Raw genomic sequence first — 21223 nt, 5'->3', positions numbered from 1 at the left:
CATATTCATTAAAAATGAACCCTGTGAGAGAGGCCAATATCACACACACACACACACACACACACACACCCACACACACACTCACGTGCATATGCACACCTGATTCATCATATTGTGACAAGATGCTACAGATGTTATGTGCAAGTGTAATGGTGAAAGAGTCCCATATGGACAGGAGCAGGCACTTTCTTGCACCCTGACCATGCTCAGTCACTGCCTTGGAGTAGCCCAGGGTGAATCCAGTGGGGTGGGACCCAGGGCTGTCGGTCAACTCTGCTCCCTTTGTCATCTCCCCACAGCAGGTCCTTGAAGAAGGTCTGAGTGCCTGCACCTCCACCCGCACCCCTGCTGGGACCTCTAGCAGGGGATGGAGTCAGAACTCAAAGCCCACTTCTCTGATTGCACACTGAAGGGATTATTTGCTTTCCAGATAGTATTCTTTTATTTTAGAACTTCCACTAGAATGTTTGAAATATACTTTAATTTTCAAGGCTTTAACTAAACAATCCTTTGAAAGCTCTGATTTATAAAATTGGGAGTTCATTTACAGTTTAATTTAGAACTTTCCATAATACAGAATCTCAGGTAGGGAGAGGCTGTTATTTAGTTTTTAAGTCTACAAGATCATTTCACCGTGAAAGTGGTCGAGACTTCCACTGGGAAATAAAAGCTGGGGAATTCCACTTTCTTGGTGTTTTATTAGGTTTTATTTTATTATTTTGGTCCTGGGATTATTGAACACATAACCCACAGGTTTTTCTTATCATATATACATTCTGTGTGTGTATATACATATACATAAAAAGAGAGAGAGATGAGGGAAACATGTACACATACATATGATGTATGGTCTATATTCAGTTTATACGTGTAGATGTACTTATGTATGTATGTATGTGTGTGTGTGTATATTTTTTGGAATTTTTAAGATTTTAAGTTGGAAACAAGAGAAATGGAAAAAGACATCATCAGATACCTCAAAATCATCCTTCTAAGGATATCCATTTCAAAGATATAACAAACTGTAATGGGATATTTTTTCACCTAAATGAATGAGGATAAAAAGTTATGCACAGAAGAACAACTCTGAAGGCAAACCTTAGTTATTTACAACTAAAAATGTTAGTGAAAAAAGTTATCATCTGAATATACATTTTCTTTAAAGCAGTTGAGTGTTTTTCTTGAACCAGCCAGTGGGCAATGGCTCATTTACCCTCAAAGCAACTGTAGACAATAAGAACTGTTAGTGCCTCATTTTAGAAGTTAGGGACTCAAGGCTTAAAGGGAAGATGTGACTTGCCCTAAATGATACAGTCCAAAGGTTTAGAGGTTTTCCTCTGTTTTTTATTCAATTTATTCACAAGCATATAAGATGATAGAAGCATGGGTTTGGCAGACTAGAAGTTAGATGTAAAGATGCTAATCATGAAAGCAATCTAAAATGCTTTCACTATTTTAAGCAGCTCTACAAAATTAAATTTAAAAACAACCTATGAAAATCTGAAGCTAATGACATGGTTGGTCTGCTGCTTATACCCTTCATTTTTTCCCACTTGAGGGAGGACAGATGATCTTTGCACATGTGAGCAGAACATGTTAGCAGATGAGGGGTCAGGGTGGTAAGTTGTGCCATTTTGGGGGTATAATTTAAGAACTGTTGGGGTAAAAGTAAGCAATCAGTGATGACAGTCTGCTTCTTCAGGGCACCATATACATTTAAATGTCAGAATCAGTTGTGAAAAGAGCTTTCTGTCACACAGATCCCGTAGGGGATCATATGCCACAAGGAGAAAAGCACAACTCAGTGCAGTAACTGCTAATCAAACTGAACAGAGCATAATTCATGAAATTGTCATCATAAATCAGTTTAGGTCCTGTGTGGGAAGAATGTGAAACATGGTGCTGAGACCCATCCCCACAGCTGCATGTAGAATTGTCTTTCTGACGTGTCAAGTCTGGCTCTTGTCAAGGGGAGCACCATGTGGTGGGAAAGCGAGGAACTTATGACTCCATGTTGCTAATGCCTGGATTACTTCCTATGGATGCCAGTATAATGCAGCATTTTGATGATCTTCGAATGATAACCCAAAACCTAAGTCCAAAATGCCAGAGCTATGGAGCTCGCCTGTGCTTATTTTAAACCCTAAAGACACTAGCTCATCCTTTCCGGAGTAGAATAAGCCACAGTTTAAGGAACCAGGCTCCAAATCAGACACTAATACTCAAATTAAAGGTTCTGAGTCTGGGCTTCCCTGGTGGCGCAGTAGTTGGGAGCCCGCCTGCCGATGCAGGGGAGGCGGGTTCGTGCCGTGGTCCGCGAAGATCCCACATACCGAGGAGTGGCTGGGCCCTTGAGCCATGACCGCTGAGCCTGCGCGTCCAGAGCCTGTGCTCCATAACGGGAGAGGCCACAACAGTGAGAAGCTCGCGTACTGCAAAAAAAAAAAAAAAAAAAAAAAAATTTGAGTCTGACAAAATAGCCTAATTTGGGAAAGAAAAGGGCACCATTGTCACTTGGGAAAGCCCATCCTTACGTGGAGAGAGCCATCCTTACACAGCTGAAACATTCTCTTTTTTTTTCCCCAGCTTTACTGATATAATTGACATATAATGTTGTGTAAGCTTAAGATGCATGGTGTGCTGATTTAATGCATGTATATATTGTGAAATGATTATCACAATAAGGCCAGTTAACACATCCTATATAACATAAGATTAATTATTTCACCCAACATAATAATCTTTTTTTTTTTTGGTGGTAAGAACATTTAAGATCTACTCTCCTAGCAACTTTCAGGTATAAAAAACTGTTAACTATCGTCACCATGCTATACATTAGATTCCTAGAACTTATCCATCTTATAACTGGTAGTTTGTACCCTTTGACTAACATCTTCCAATTTCCCCAGCTCCCAAACCCCAGCCACCAGCAGCCACCAAACTACTCTCTGTTTCTATGAGTTCAGCTTTATGGATACCACATGTAAGTGAGATCATACTCTATTTGTCTTTCTCTGTCTGACTTACTTCACTTAGCATAAAGACCTGAAGGTTAATTCATGTTGTCACAAATGACAGAATTGCGTTCTTTTTTATGGCTAAATAATATTCCACTGTATTAATATTGTACTTAAATTTTATTTATCCATCTGTCAATGGACACTTAGGTTGTTTCCATGCCTCGGTTTTGTGAATAATGCTGCAATGTACATGGGAGTGGAGATGTGTCTTAAAGGTAGTGATTTCACATCCTTTGGATATATATCTAGAAGTAGAATTACTGGATCATATGGTAGTTCTATGTTTAGTTTTCTGAGGAACCTCCATACTGTTCTCCATAGTGATGGTGCTGATTTACATTCCCACCAACAGTGCCCGAAGGTTCCTTTTTCTCTACATCCTCACCAACCTTTGTTATCTTTGTCATAATGGGCTTTCTAACAGGTGTGAGGTGATGTCTTGTTGTGGTTTTGATTTACAGTTCCCTGTTGGTCATTACTGTCAAGCATATTTGATATATCTGTTGGCCAGTTGTATTTCCTCTTTGGAAAAAATTCTATTCACGTCCTTTGTCCATTTTGTATTATTTGCCTTTTTGCTAATGAGTTGTATGAATTTCTTATATATTTTGGATATTAACCTTTAATCAAATATATGGCTAGCACATATTTTCTCCCATTCCAGAGGTTGCCTTTTCATTTTGCTGATTGTTACTTTTGCTGTATAGATGTTTTTTGGTTTGATGTAGTTTCACTTGTCTTTTATTTTTTTCTTTTGTTGCTTGTGCTTTTAGTATCATATTTAAAAAAATCATTGTCAAGACCAATGTCCAGGAGGTTTCTCCCTGTATCTTCATCTAGGAGTTTTAAGGTTTCAGGCCTTAAATCCAATTCAAGTAAATTTTTGTGAGGGGTGTAAGATAGTGGTTCAACTTCTTTCTTTTGCATGTGAATATCCAGTTTTCTCAACATCACTTATTGCAGAGACTGTCCTTTCCCCATTGAGTATTCTTGCCTCCCTTGTCAAATATTAGTTGACCATATCTATGTGGGTTTATTTCTGAGGATCTTAGTTCTGTTCTATTGGTCTATCTGTCTGTTTTTTTATGCCAGTAGCATACTGTTTTGGTTCCTATAGCTTCATAGTATTGTTTGAAGTCAAGAAGTCAGCTTTGTTCTTCTTTCTCAGGATTGTTTTCCTATTTGTTATGTTGGAATGACAAAAGACTGATATCTGTTTGTTACATTTCCTGTGAAAAATGCCATTAGAATTTTGATAAGGATTACATTGAATCCATAGATGGCTTTGGGTAATATAAACATTTCAATGATATTAATTCTTCCAATCCATGAACAAGGGATATCTTTCCATTTATTTGTGTCTTCTTCTATTTCTTTCATCAATGTGTTATAGTTTTCAGTGTACAGATCTTTCACCTCTTTGGTAAAATGTATTTCTATATATTTTAATATTTTTGATACTATTGTCAATGGGATTTTTTTTCCTCTTTATTTCTTTTTCAGATAGTTTATTGTTAGTTTACAGAAACAACTGATTTTTGTGTGTTGATTTTACATCCTGCAACTTTACTGAATTGGTTTGTTAGTTCTAAGAGTCTTTTTGGTGGAGTCTTTAGCATTTTCTATATATAAGATCATTTATTCTGCAAACAGAGACAATTTTACTTCTTGCTTTCTTATTTGGATCTTTTGTTTGTTTGTTTGTTTGTTGTTGTTGTTGTTGCCTACTTGCTCTATCTAGGGCTTCCAGGACTATGTTGAACAGGAGTATTGAGCATGAGCGTCCATGTCTTGTTCTTGATCATAGAGGAAAATCTTTCAAACTTTCATCATTAAGTATGAATTATCTGTAGGCTTGTCATATGTGGCCTTTATTATGTTGAGGTATGTTCCTTCTGTATCCAGTATGTTAAGAGCTTTTATCATAAATGAATATAATGACTGAGAATAACAGATCCAAGCCAATTTCATGATTCAACCAATTAAACAAAAACAAAGAACCAAGCATCTTTTCCAACCACAAAAAAAGAACAATAACAAAGGAAGTTACAGGTATATGAAATGATGTGAAAAGATTTAAACTGCAATAATCTGCCAAGTAAGGCATGGGGTTTACGAACAAAACCTGCCTTTAGGTGTTAGGAGAATGGAGAGATCCAAACGTTAGGAAAAGGGGCAAAGACAATCATCAGGAAAGAAGCAATATTTGAAGTTTAATACTGAAGGTGGGATAGGGTGTTACACATCCTCTCAGTTCCAAATAAATAAAATTATATGTATGTCTTGGAAAATAATGGGTTAATAATATCTGAAGAAGTACATTGTGTAGCCAAGCTGTGCTCACCTGAATAGTCAGACTCCACTTGCAGAAAGCATCTCTCCCTCTCAACCCACACACCGAGCTCCACTCCTGGGTGCTTGAAACTATGGCTTGAGCATGAAATGCACTGATACCTGGCCTCAAAGCCTCTACTCACAGGGCCTGTGGTGCATGAATGCATTTTATTTTATTTTAGGTAGGAGTATATTGTCATCTTTGGGAATCGTCTGCATAAAACACATTCTCAAGATTATCTAAAATAGGGGACCCAAACACCCTGGCTGCAGACCAGTACCGGTCAGCGGCCCACTAAGAACCAGGACACACAGCAGGTAGTGAGCAGTGGGAGAGCCAGCAAAGCTTCATCCCACTGTCTATCACTCCCCATCGCTCATATGACCGCCTGAAACATCCGCCCTAGCTCCCCCCTGCCGGCCCCATCTGTGCAAAAAATGCCTTCCGTGGAACTGGTCCTGGGTGCCAAAAATGTTGGGAACTGCTGATCTAAAATAATCAATGATCATTTACTTTAAAACAGTTCTCATGTCATGTATTGCTATCATTTTCTTCCTAAAAAGGTGAGGAAAACTAGCAACTTCTGTGGATTTTGATGCCTATGGGTTTTGCCACATTATATGCCACAAACAGCACAGGCTTTCCTAAGATTAAGAAATATTTCAAATCCTACATTCACTGAAGTTCTAAAGCCAAGAGGAAGGCAGACCAACACAAAGCATGGGATCACCCAAACACTACAGTGTTTGTTCTTATTTTACCTCTAATTCTGAAGACAAAGGAGGGCATCCACATAAGGAAAAGCCAGGATTCATGTAAAACCCAAGCCACTTATCTTGAAAATGGCCAGCCTGTTAGCATGTGAGCAACAGAGATGAACATTTTAACAGCAGGGGGAAATCTCAACAGGGAAACACTCTATTTATAAACTAAGTAGAAAATGCATATATTTCATGCTCATTTTAATGTTTCAGGTGAATGCTTGTTTCTATAAAGATCTGAGTCCTTTCAATTTTCCAACATTTACCCATTCTGCAATGTAAGCAATCTTTTTATAGTGACAGTGGCTTTCATGATGTTCACTTCAAGAGGAAATATGCATTTTACTCCTGGCTTGATCTTTAGTTTAATTTCCAATGCTGGAAGTCCAGGTGGGAAGTGGAGCTCGCTCTTCAATTTCAAGGCAATTTCTGTTTCCAATGAGGCAGACCACTAATTGGACAGGTTCACCCCATCTGCTTACTGCAAACCAAGCTCCAAATCTCCGAGACAGTATCAGCCTGGTTCTCATTAATATTTAAGCAAAGAAAACTGCCAAATTAACAATCTAATTATGATTGAAGTCCTACACTTGGCAGGGATCTACCACGCTGTCCCTGTTGGGTTCAATTTCTAAAATTGGTCATCTGGCAGACACCAGAGGTGTCTGGACCGAGACTCTGACAGTTTAGCTGGGGCCACCTGGTTTCAAGCACATCGTGCAAGTGCCTAAAAAGGAAGTGTCTGGTCAGAAAACACTTCGAGTCCTCAGGCACCTGCCCCGCTGTAAGTTCTCCAGTTCTACTGATCCCAATAAGAGCAACAGTGAATTACACAATATATTAAAAGAGCATAACCTCACTCAAAACAAGGTGAGCATCTCTGTGGAGCAGAATTAGGACCAATGTGAGGTGTTGAGCAGGGGCCAAGACACAGATGTCAGAATCTGATGGGAGACCATTCCTGCAGCACAGTGGATGAGAGCCTTCTGTGAGCAGGGAGAGTGAGGCTCACTTACCTGGTGTGAACCTGCAGTGCTGGGAGGGGGGTGAGTGGGGGAAGCTGATATGACAGGTCTGAACTAGATAACTGGTGAGCACAGAAGCAGTAGCCTGTGTGCAAACAAGAAGATGAAAATAAACACATCACACACACACACCATGTACACACACACCACACACACCATACACACCACAGACACACACACACCATATACACCACACACACCACACATACCATATACACACACACACCACATACACCATACACACCACACACAACATACACACACCAAACACACCATACACACCACACACCATACACACAACATACACCATACACACTACACACACCACATACACCATACACACCACAGACACACGCACACCATATATACCCCACACACCATACATACCATATATACACACACACCACACACAACATACACACCACACACCATACACACAACATACACCATGCACACCACACACACCACATACACACACACACCACACACCATACAAAGACAACACACACACCACATACACACACACCACACACATCACACACACTACAAACACACACCACCCACACTCACACCACACACACCACACACACCACACACACTACATACACCATACACACATCACACACACCATATACACACACACCACAAACACCACATACACACAAAAACCACACACACTACACATACGACACACACCATATACACCATACACACCACACATACCATATACACACACACACCACACACACACCACACACACTACATACACCATACACATCACACACAACACATACACACACACCAATACACACATACCACACACACCACACACACTACATACACCATACACATCACACACAACACATACACACACACCAATACACACATACCACACACACCACACACACCACACACACCACATACACCACACATAGCCCATACCTCATACCACACACAAAACACACACCCCACATACAACACACCAGACACACAACACCCCTAATTACACATACACTGCACACAATACACAATACATGCATACAGCAAAACACCCAACAAACATCTCAAACACACAAACACACCCCACGGGACTTTAAGATGAGCTTAGAATCAAAAGTTCCAATGCACCTGAAGAAGAGCAGTTCCATGGAAGTTTGAGCTTCACAAACTTGACTAAAGGAAGCAGTCATTCCAGAGTAAATGCAAGTAATGAAACAGTCTTCCTAAAGAAGGAATGATGTCTAAGAGCCATAATAAGAAAGATAAAACAAATGGCTGATACAAAACAAGCAGAAAGAGATTTTTTAAAGGCCTATAAGAAAGTACAAAAAATATAATTTCAACAAAATAAATACTGGATAATAGAAAATCATCAGAGCATTAAAAGACAGTACCAAAATAGTGAACCTAAATACTGAGAAATAAAAAGATAGAAAATGTGAAAATGATCCTAAAAAGATTAAAGATAAACTGTGAAGCTCCAACATTCACCTGGAGGAAGGGCTGGATGGAGGGTGAACAGGCAACGTTTGCAGTTATAATGGCTTAGAAATTCCCTTAAGTAAGAAGACAGTTCACATGTGTGTTCTGAGTGCATGCCAAAAGTGCATATTCAGTGCTCAATAGGATACATTTAAAATCTGTGTCTAGGTCTGTTATAATAAAAATGATGATTATCAAAAGTGGAATGAAATATATAGACGCTTTGGGGAAGAAGAAAAAAAATTAACCCACAGAAGGTTGGTAAGCTCTTAAATAGATGTTAAAATTAAGCACCACCTAGAAAAAGCAATGAAAGGATTCAGTCCGTCAATTAAAGGATTTAGTTCAGGCAGATAGCATGATTGTTAGTGATATAAATTGAAGCATCCTATTCAAAAGTGCAATTCCAAGCGCAGTGGAACCATATACTTGTATCATGGTTATGTCTGAGTTCTGTTCACCCTGTAGTCTGTCTACACCTTAAAGTCTGCAAAAACAACCCTCCTATTTACCCTTTAAGTCGTGCCCCCTCCACCCGCAAACACCTGTGACCAAAAAGCCTCTGTCTCCCACTCCGCAAGATCAAGTCCCACTTAATAAACTCTTCCATCATTACAAGAAAACATGATTTATATCTGTACTGCATTTTGCAAGCGAAGATCTACTAGTTCATTAAATGTTAAATAATTATGTAAATGTCTTTAAGACTATTTTATAATTTGCACAAACCTTCCATGGAGTTTTATTCATAAGTTTAGATGTGTTTCAGTGGTATTTGGGGAAACTGGTGAGCAGGCATTTTTGTCAGGCTGGGAACCATGAAACACATTATATCACTTTTTCCAACATAAAGTGGAACGTTGTTTCCTGTTTCCCAAAAATTCAGTATTGGATTAGATTTGGATAATGAGAGATACCTGTGTTTGTAATATAGTCATTCTTGCTGACACAATAGATGTATTTTCACTTTCTGATTTAAGATTTTGTGGTACAGCAATGAAAGAAACTGGTCTACAGAAACCTCTTTGATGGATCCAGCATTGTAAGTGGGCTCCAGGGCCCCTCAGTGGGACCCCATCAGGCCACAACTTGTCCATTGCTTCAGGATTGGCCCTATCTGGTTCTTGGCCTGGGTGTCATTCCTCTCCACCACAGGAGCCCATCCACCCCTACTCTAGCTTCTGAGATCAGTCATGATGTGAATAAGAGAGTGGTAAGTCCTGCTCTCCAGAATTCAGGAAACAGCTTCCTGCAAAGACCCACCCCGTTCCAGATGACTTAAATAAGACTCTGGGATAACCCCTTTGTTTATCTATGAAAAACCCCAACACAGACCTCTTGGTTCCCATTCTTTGCCTCTTAAAGGATTAGCTGAATTCTTTATGCCCACTGACCAATCTGAAAAACGTACCTGACTTGTCCAGATGTCTCTCCTCCTCCCAGGCCTCTGAACTTCGACCCACCTTAGCTGAGCCAGCAGACAACCCCTCCCAAGAATCAGCAACCTACAAGGAAAGACTTTCCCTGATCAACTGTCCCGTCATCGCACCGAGTCCCCTACACCCAGTTCTTTGTAGCCCTGTCCACACCTCATTACAAGAGAGCTCCTAGCTGCCTGCTCTTTGAGACACCTGCAGGTCTCAGGCTCAGAACACTCTCCCTACAGCAATAGACCTCTGCCTTTACCACATTAATCCCTTCAGACAAAGGCTCTCTTTGCTGTTAACCAAGAATTCCAAGAACAGAGATCTCGTTGAAGCAAAATACAAAAATTGCTTATATTGGGGGTTTGTTAGGACTGCAGCCTGGGAAGCACAAATTTACAAAAGCACTTGAATTGTGTTCCACAGGACCCCAAAATGGGGGAAGCTTCTAAAGGCAAACCCCCCCAGCAAGGTTACATGAGCTGCTTGTCAAGAATTAGGATTGGACCTGGCAAGAAGTAAGGGTGCTTGTTAAGTAAGGATTGGTTGAGGTTTGAAATGATTACATATTTGTGAAGCAAAGGGGACTTTGAAACCACAAGGTTGTAGCTGGCAGCTGTTAGCAATGGCTTGTGGTGTCCTTGAGTTTGATACAGTTCAGAAAGTTCAGGTTCTCAGTGATGCAGGGAAGTGTCTGAATCCCCATCCACAATCCACACCCCACAAACACCAGCTCCACTTCGGATGCCTGAACCATAGATACTCCATTTTGATGTTTTAAATGATCTTAAATGTATGATCATTTCCTAGGTCCAGGTATGTCTTTACCTGACACCGTGCACCCACATCTTTATAACCTAGACCTTGGGTCTAAGTTTTTATTCCTGAAATTCTGTCGGGACAGGAGTTCTGTCCTTAAATTTCCAGCTCAGGGGCCAGAACTTCCTCAGCTGAGAGATACTGTATCAACGTGTGAAAACTGCAAAATCACTGTTCTCTGTCAGCCTCTGACTACACAGAGCCCTGGGATGCTTCAATGTGGTTAACTCAGTGCACCAGTCATTCATTCCATAAATACTCATTAAATCACATGTGCCAATGCACACAGCTAGGCTGGGCTTCCTCTGTGCTTTGCGGCTGTGGGCATCGCCCACCTCAGCCCTGTGCTTAGGTCTCATCTCAAGTTCAGGTTCCTTAGAGACTTCCCAATCTCACTGTATCCCAAAACATGGAAAAAGCATTCATTGCAATACTTCTATTCAAAATAACGAGAAAGTATTGAGTGAGGGCCATTCACAAAACCTGTGGTTGCCAAAACATTTTTCAGGGTTTATAACATTAAAGCAGATAATGAACAATGTAATTGCCCTTCCTTAAAGAAATGGATTTTAAAATTTAGTCCATTTATAAGATGTACCCTTATAAAACATTTAAACAAGCAATCTAGATTTTAATGAATCAATACAGTTAGATCTCAAAAATTATGCTGAGTTTAAGCATTTTGGTTTAAATTGCTTTAAGGATTATAAATATTAAATTCCCAAGAGACTGGTCTATCTCCCAGATACCAAACTATAAAGCAAGTGAGATATTTTGGCAACAATATTTTCCTAAGATTAATATTTTGTGAATAACTTGAATTAAATTGTGATTAGCTCTATATTAGGATGTTCACTACTTTCTGCCATAGTAAACATCTCCTAAATAATTTCCTCATGCTTGGAATCCATGCATAAACTCTGCTGAAATAATTTAATTTGGAAACCTAAGGTCATCCCAGAAGTAAGTTGTACTCATGAGAATCTTTTTCCCTTTGAATTTTTTCTGACTTACATCAACATGAGCTTATGTGGGTAAATGACACATCCACTTATGCACAAATATTTCCATCCCTGCATTGCAGATGTAGAGGATTCTACAGTAGCCAAACACGGCCAAAGCATCATCGTCTCTCAGTTGGAGGAACCTCTGTTCAGATCCCAGTACTTAAGAAATACACTATTGTGTGCCAGGAAATATCAGATGAAGTGCCTAAGTATCTTCCTGACCTCCCATTGTCACCTCAGTGACACGCTGCCCTCTAGAAAAAAAGGAGTGAGTGCAGTGGATACAGCATAGGTGCAGCATCAGAAACCTGGCTGGTTCAACGTCTAACTGTCCCAATGTCAAGGCTGTGACTGTGGCCAAGTCACCTAAAAACAGGTTCTCACTGGTTCTCCTTCGTCTGCCAAATGGTCAAGGTCCCCTCTTGGTGACATCCTTATCCTGCAGCCAGATAACACCTGCCTAAGCACTTGGAAGGCTAAAAGCATGACTGACGTCAAAGTCACGAACACCAAAACCAGAGGAAACAACCTTACCTGAGAAGGTGAGGAGGAAAGGTGCTGACAAACAACTTTGAGGAGGAATGGAATTTCTAAGACTAAGGGAAAAGGGAAATGTACTAAAGTGCTGGACTCTGGTTGATCAAGTTATTACTGATGAGGAAGTAGGTTAACAATTCTGCTGCCACCCTACGTGTATATGACACTGGAAGTGAACAATTAAGTAAGTGGGTCTTGGATGGTGGGAACCAAGCTTCTCACTGATGGAGTGAGAGTTAACAGGATGAGCAACAGGAGGAGGCTAGGACGATCCATGTGGTGAAGGGTTAGGATTGGAGACACCCATGTGAACTCATATCTAGCTTCATATAGATGCTTGGTTGCATATAGAATATTTATAGGTATGTGCATACACATGCTAGTATACACACATATATTTCCTTGATCTGTCAGCTGAGAGGGCTTAGAAACACTTAGAAAGACACTCCAGTAGCAAAGAGCACATCACACACCCAGATCTCAGCTTCTACCACCATTCTTCAACAAAAGGAAGAAGGACTCCTTAGAGAAATGGCTGATTCTAAGACCAAGCAGAAAATATAAAAGATGTAAAAAGATATTGAAGTTCTAATCTCCCGTACCTGTGAGCATGACCTTATTTGGAAATAGTCTTTGCAGGTGATCAAGTTGAGGTCATTAGGGTGGCCCTAATCCAATATGGCTGGTGTCCATATAAAAAAGGGAAACTTGCACACAGAGACAGGCACACACTCAGGGAGGACACAGTGTTAAAGTTGGAATTATACTGCCACAAGCTGAGGAATGCCAACGATTGTCAGCAAACCACCAGAAGCCAGGAGAGAGGCACAGATTGGATTCTCTCTACTGCCTCAGAAGAAACCAACTCTGCCTTTATTTCAGACTCCTGGCCTCCACAACTCTGAGACAATACTTTTGTGTAATTAAGCCACCCAGTCTGTGGTACTTTGTTACAGCTGCCTTAGCAAACTCATACACTTGTTTTTCCTTCTTCTTTTTCTTCTTTTTCAGCATTGCTTTGCTTATTGCTTTGCACATGATTTACAGCCATTCACTTCTAGGGCTTCACATATGAAGAAGAGAAACCTTCCATTTCTGTGAGTTCCAACATGGACCGTTCACTCACTCCTTCACCTTCTTCCTCTTGTCCACTTTCACCTTCCACCAGACAAGACCAGCGACAAGACACTCTATCTTACCTCTTTCATCACCAAACCCTACTCAAGAAGCTTTTTTATTCATTAAGAAACCTCCATTTTAATATTGCCTTATTTATAAATGCTATTTTGCAAACTCTTTTTGCATTAATTATATGTGTTTAACATTTATTTCTTTATTTATGTTACATTATATGTTCATTTCAATGTAGAAGAAAAATACAATTTGCATCTGAGTCTGTACAATATCATTGCATACTGCATACAAGTGAACAGTCTAATGAGTTCATTAAGTGCCAAATAACAAGGTGACTGGTATTTTAAATTAGTTATATTGTGGACAAATCAGTGTAGGGTTGTTAAAAATGTTTTGGTCATGTTCAGGTAAAAAGGTGATAGTTTGGGCTTCCCTGGTGGCGCAGTGGTTGAGAATCCGCCTGCCGATGCAGGGGCCACGGGTTCGTGCGCCGGTCTGGGAAGATCCCACATGCCGCGGAGCGGCTGGGCCCGTGAGTCATGGCCGCTGAGCCTGCGCGTCCAGAGCCTGTGCTCCGCAACGGGAGAGGCCACAGCAGTGAGATGCCCGCGTACAGCAAAAAAAAAAAAAAAAAAAAAGTTGATAGTTTTGTTTACCCTGGGACATTATTTTTGTCCATTTATGGCTAAATTGTTTTCCCACATGAGTTTTAGGAGCCAGCACTTCCAATGGTCCTCAAAGTATCTGTGGTGAGTAGGGGCACTGAATGCAGACTGTGATATACCTCTAACAAATGAAACTTAGGTTTGTGGAACAAACCCTCAGATAACCATACTGCTTTTAACACAGATTTTCGAGCTTGCTATTGAACCTTTGTGGTCAACAAGCCATAGGATCAATGTACACACCATCAAATCCATCATCTAATGGCAAAGACGTATAAGATACAGGCCTTGATCAGATCCTGGAAGCACAGAAAATTGCGTCACAATTTGGTTCAGAATCTCATGGAACTTGCTCCTTCTATTGCCTCCTGTCCTAAGACTTCACAAGGAGTTCCTTATGGTTGGTTGACTTAGGAATAAAAATAATAGTCAGTCCTGATATATAGATAAGTTTTATAATTTAGTGGCCCTGATCAGTGGTTGATGGCTGTAACATTATAGCATCATAGAGAGATGTTCATAAATGACCAGGGTTGAAGATAAATTCTTCCAATGGCCAGAACTTTAAGCAATATTTTATATTGTCCACTTTTTCTCAACTAAAGCACAGCAGAGAAAGGGCTCCACACTGGTTTACAAGCTGCAACCATTGGGTTTGCAAGATGGTCAGGGATTTGGAATGAACTGGCCGAAAGCATGGGGAAGAGGTATATGGAAGGGTCTTGAAGGCTGGGCGTAGGCTGTGAAGATGTTTGGAAACTGTGTGAATACCTACAAGAGGGCATCTCTGCAGAGGAGCCTATCAAAACCAGGTGGACCAGATGACCTCTTCCCTCAGATGTCCTCTTTCCTCGACCACACCAACACCAAACAAAATGGCAGGATATTTGCTAGGAGGCAACACATGGCTTAAAAACATGGAATTCTTATCACTGATGTCAATCTGGGCTCCTGTCACTGATGAGTTTCTACTCTAACAATATCACTGTGCCCTGACACGGTCATCATTCCTTGAGGGGACCCTTTAAGTACCTGTGCCAAGTTAATTATATGAAATGCCTTACATCGTGGGAGGAGCAATGGTTTGTCTTTCCTAAAATAGACATGTATTTTGGATATGGATTTGACTTTCTGACTTACAATGCTTCTTCCAGCACCAACATCTGTGGATGTCTGAAATGCCTAATTTGACATCATCGTACCTCATCATCCTGGCTCCTAACAGAGCAGCCAATGTCACAGCACAAGACATACAGTGATGGACTCATGTCCACGGAATTCTCTGATTTTAATATATAGCTTGTCATTGAGAAACAGACAGTCAGATGAACTAGTGAATGGAGCTACTAAATCTTTAGTTATGGTTCCAGTTAAGAAAAAAATTTCTGAAAATCTGGAGGACTATCTCACAGGAAGCAATATTTCTTTAAGTCTACTGAACACATTATATGGTACTATTTTTCCCAGAGGCGATACGGACATATCTGGGAATTTAAGGGATAAAAATTGGGGATGCTCTTCTCATACTTCCCTCTCACTATTATACCTAATAACAAACTTCACTGAATAAGGGGTCTTAACAGGGCCAGGTTTAGAGTAAGACAAGCGAGGCAGTTGCCGCACATGTAAAATTCAAGAAGCATGAAAAACTCAGTCACCTAGACAAGTAATATTTTAATTCAATTTTTCAAAAAACTCTGATGAATAAAATATCAAAAATTTAAATAAAGACAGGATAAGTAACCTGAGATAATTAAATTTTATTTAAAATTTTCACTTGGTGAAGAGAAATTGTCCAACATGGCAGTTCTCATTTGAAAATGAAATAAGCAAAGAAGTTGACTTTGAAAATATTATTTGATGAATAATATTATTCATCAAATAATGTTTATATTGTTTAATATTATTTGATGAATCTGTTTTTCATTAAAGCCAGAAAAGTAACATTATAATAAGTTCCAATTTTGATATAAATATTTAAACATGTTTCAAGTTCCAATATACCTACTTCCAACCTTTCAATAATTTTTCAACTATTTAATGTTGTAGAAAAATTATCCATTAAAATAAAATACATAAAAATATGTATATAAGGGTGCACATTTTTCCTTTTCTTGCGGGTTCTGATATAGTTTGGCTTATGTTGGATCCTGTCTTCATTTCAATTTTTTGGCATTTTTGTTCATCTTGTATATTTGGCATCAATATAGATTTTTAAAATATTGCATTAAAATATTATTTATCTTGATTATAGTTTTTCTGGTGCTTGAGGCAAATGCTTCACTTGGCTGCCCTAATTCCTATCCTGGGCATTAGTTCTTGTATTAGGATTTTCCAGAGAAACAGATCAACAGGGTCTAGATCTAGATCTAGATATTTATTATAAGGAATTGGCTTACAGACTATGGAGGCTGAGAAGTACCAAGACATGCAGTCATTAAGCGAGAGCCCCAGGAGGGACGATGGTGCGGCTCTAGTCTGAAAGCAGTGAACTCAGGACCTAAGAAAAGCCAGTGTTACAGTCTGAGTTCAAAGGCTGGGAAAAGACCAGTGTCCCAGCTCAAGGTAGCCAGGCAGGAGGAAGTGCACCTTCCTCATGGGAATATCAGCCTTTTCTTTCTATTCAGGTTTTCATTTGATGAGGTCTGTCTAAGTCAGAGAGGGCAACTTGCACTACTCAGTCTATCAATTCAAATGTTAATCTCATCCAGAAACAGCCACACATACACAAAATGTTGTTTGGCCAAATGTCTGGCACACGATTGTCCCAGTCCAGATGACACATAAAATTAACCATCACAGTTTCCAAGAGAGGAATAATACTACCAGGCCAAACAGCAAGGGCTCCACTGAAGCAAAGTTGAGACTAAGGCCATTTTGATGCCCAAGGCTTTGTATTTGCTGGAGTAAATGTTTCTAATTACCAGGAGGATTTGGGGGGAGTTGCTACACAGTAAGGGCAGGGGAAACTATGTTTAAAACCCAGGGGAAAAAAAAACAAAAAACAAAAAACAGGGAATCCTCAGTGTTCATTTTAGTACTCTCATGGTGATAAATGTAAGTGGAAAACTACAGTATCCTAATAAAAGCAGAATCACTGAAGTTTTAGACACTTAAGAAATAAAGGTTTGGGTCATTCTATCTCACCCAAGAAGACAATGCTGGTCAGCTATAATACTACCTGGGAATTAGGGCACATGGGATGGATAGACAATGATAGTAATGATAAATATCAATTGTTACAATTACAGAGTGAGGACTGTAGCAGCTACACACATTTCCTTTCCAGCTTATTACAATTTGTGTATATGAACCAATTTGTGTATATACAATTTGTGTATATGAGTGAGAGTATCTTTATTTTATGAGGCAGAGTTACATTTTCTATGCCAAGAAGACTGTAGAGGCTAAAATGAGAAGGACTTGAAAACAGGCAGAAGGGGATGTACAGATGCCAGGAAGTCCAAGGAGTGGACTGTGCAGGTCATGTATCTATTCTTCCTCAGCTCCAAGACTATGTGATGCTTGAGGCTGCAATTCTGAAGCCACTCTTCATGCTTTCTCACCAGTTTCCTGCTAGGTTCTGTGTGTGGCGATGCTGGAAGAGAATTGGAAGGCAAGAGGAGAGGAAAAGGTACTTCCCTCCTGGTTCCAGCATCCCAAGCATCTCCCACCACCACCCCAGCAGAGGGCAGCTATGGCTCAAGGTTCTCCCTGCCCTGGGCACTAACTTCCAGCACCAGCTTCACGGCACATTCTTAGTGTTCCAGTGTCTAGCTGTAGGGAGACTCCCTCTCAGATCTAAGCACCACTGACTCTTAGTCGTCCCATTCTGAGGTTTGAGCATCAGCCTCTGAGGTCCCTCCTCTGAGCTTCAAGTCAATAACCCAACTCTTCCTGTGTTTCCCCAAACTAGAGGAACTTAGCTGTTTCCTTCACTTAATTAATAAATGGGTCACTAGTAAACCCTGGAGGGATTCGGTGCTTTCAAGATTTACAGTCTGATTACCCCTTTTTGTCTTGTTAGACTTTCAATGTCTGTGTAAAAATGATTATGTCCCCCGCTGTTTGAAATACCTCACATGATTTTTGTTCTCCCAACTGGCCCTTAATGGATTTACTTCTTCAAGGGAAATCCACCCCTCCTGTGTGTGAAATACTAAGGGTTCTCTTGCTGTTTGTACCTGCAGTGCACCTTGCAAGTCCTAGTACTGAGGCCAATTCCTTCTGAGACAGACTATTATCCACCAGGGAAGTGTAGAAATGAGCAAGAATAATTTTGATGGGATAAAAAAATAGGTAAAACAAAAATATTGGACTGTGATGAGCCCAAGTCTGACAGAAAACCACGTAATGTGTTATGACACCTGGGCAGTGAAAAGATGGTCTTCAGAAGAAAAGAGATGGGGTTTGACTTTGCAAAGTAGATTAATTACCTTGATTTCCAGAGAACCAGCTAGAAAGAGGGCATTGTGAAAGGTGATTTTCAGCCCCCTATATTAGACTCTGAATAACTAAATAAAATAAAACTATTCCTGGAGAAAGAGAGGCCCCAGTGCAGTTAAATGGCTTCAGACTTTCAGTAAGCCAAGTGGGAGTAATCTCCTCTTAGCCCCCACCTCCCCCAAGAACTAGATACCAAGGTCCGGTCTCCAGGATCCAGGCTGAAAGGGCAGCCCTCAGTCTGCCTCACACCTCATGACGATGTTCTATGAGTTAGTTGGACTTTGAGAGCTGAGTGTCTACAACCAAGTGACAGCCCTTCCAAGGAAATGCAAGTCTTAGCAACCATCTTACATGTTCTGAAGTGAAGTTAGTTTCTTTCTCTTTTTAAGTAGATTCATCCAAAGACAAACAGTCCCTTTCTCCTCTCACTGAGGGAAACTTTCCTGAAGATAGACTAGCATGTGACATAACTACACCCCCAAGAAAATAAAGCTATGGGTGATGAGAGAATTATACAGTAGATTGTAGCAGTCAACCTGTGCATGTCAAGTATAATTTTGGTGTCTGTCTTGGAAATGATGGTGGCTATGCCAGCAAAACCAGGCACTGCTTCTATCTCAGAAAAATACAATCTTTATTGGATGATAATTGATATCAGCCATTCTTGAGGTCTTGAAAATGGAGCATTGAGAGTTGTAGGTGTGGATTTCTTAGTGCCTGATTTCTCATAGCCTAGGACCCACAAGAATTACATGAGTCACACTGGGAAGCTTACATGTGATGACTAACTCAGGGTGCAAGCATGTTTTAGAGACAGTCTGAGCCACTTCTATTGACTGGCCCTTGCTTTTACAAGTCATGATTTGTGAGTATTGTGGCTCTGAGGGCACACATATCCCTTTTGTTTATTTTGTTATATCTCTGAATAAACAAAGGGGATAAATTTACAGTGGTGAACATCATGTGATAACATTTAGCCTTACCTCATAACTCAAATGCATCCTGTACTGGCCAATATGCCATCTTGATGGTACATCAGAGATTGCTAGGATTTGGGGAGGGAAGGTGAATAAGTGGAACACAGGGGAATTTTAGGGCAATGAAACTGTTCTATACAATACAGTAATCATGGACACATGACGTTATACATTTGTCAAAACCCATACAATGTACAGAGCAGAGAGGATTCTAATGTAGTCTATGGACTTTAATTAATTGATAGTGTGTCAGTGTAGGTTCATCAATTTTAACAAATGTACCACACTACTACAAAATGTAATAATAGGGAAAACTGTGTGCTGAGGAGGAGGTGGTATGAGGGAACTGTGTTCACTTTCTGATCAATTGCTATACAAATATAAAATGGCTTTCAATAAATAAAGTCTTCCTATTAAAAAAAAAAGCTTATAAAATTGGATCTATAAAATTGATGTCCAAAGCAGCGGTGATAAACTCCTTAGAGGAACCATACTCAGTGAAAACCGAGGCAAGGAATGAAATCAAATAAATACCTGTAAAACTAATGTCAAAATACTGCAGCCTCTGATTGGAGACTACAGCGAGGTCCTGGTGGAAACAAATGTCTCCAAAAGCAAAGAAATTCATGAAATGTATAAGGTGTGTTAAGAGGATGCCCAAAACGCTTGGGAAGGAAACTTTGCATGGAACTGGAGACTGCTCATCATCTGGAGAAAATCCAGTGAAATACAAGTTGGTATCATCACGACAAGGCCAAGTGTTCCTTGAGTCTATTGCTGTCACAGCAACACTGTCCCTCAATGAGACAATTTGTGCTTACTAGGATTTAAAACCAATAGTTTTTAAATACTATCTACTTTCATAATGACCTGGTGGCTGGGATTCAGGTTGAAATGTGCCAGGACCTCTCCAGGGGCCCAAGAAGAAACCCTCAGGAAGCAAGGGGGAGCTGAATGTCAGAAATTAAGGGCAGAGGTGTCCCAAAGAAGGAGGGGCCCCAAGAGTGCAGGCAGGGTATGAACAATGCATACCATCTAGGTCTGGTCCTACGGGATCAATATCTCTCCTGATGTACCTCCTTATGGAACTTTCTGGAGCTTTCCGTGATTATCTCTGAGAACAATTGCTTTCTGTGCCCAGAAAACTAGACGAGACCTCTATGGAGTAAGTTACCTTGCCATATGCCTGACAATAAAGAGAGTAGAAACATATGCACTGATGAGAGGATTACCCAGGAAATCAGAAGCTCATGGCAGACACTCAGTAAGGCCTGGGAGACCCACTAGGTCTAAAAATTTGTAGCAATTTAGGAAACTGTCACTGAGGAAGAGAGAGAAAAATGAAATGTTTTCAGATCTCCAACTACTGCTGCAGAATACAGGACAGGCCACTAGCAATTGTCATGTTATTTTTCTCAAACAACATGTTTATTGAAAAAAAAGTAAAGTTAAATAGGGAAATAATAAAAGATGACAAGAAAAACAGACAAGCTATTATTTCCTGGCCCAAGTGGATGCTATTTCTCATTGGATGGCTAGTTAGCTGTGGCAACACCTGTTTACCCAAAGGCTCAATTTTCTTTCTTTTTTT

This window comes from Grampus griseus, assembly GCF_964374135.1.
Source record: "Grampus griseus genome assembly, chromosome: 3".
Classification (NCBI taxonomy): Eukaryota; Metazoa; Chordata; class Mammalia; order Artiodactyla; family Delphinidae; genus Grampus; species Grampus griseus.
The sequence above is the reverse complement of the archived record's forward strand: the minus strand, read 5'-3'. Positions refer to the sequence as shown.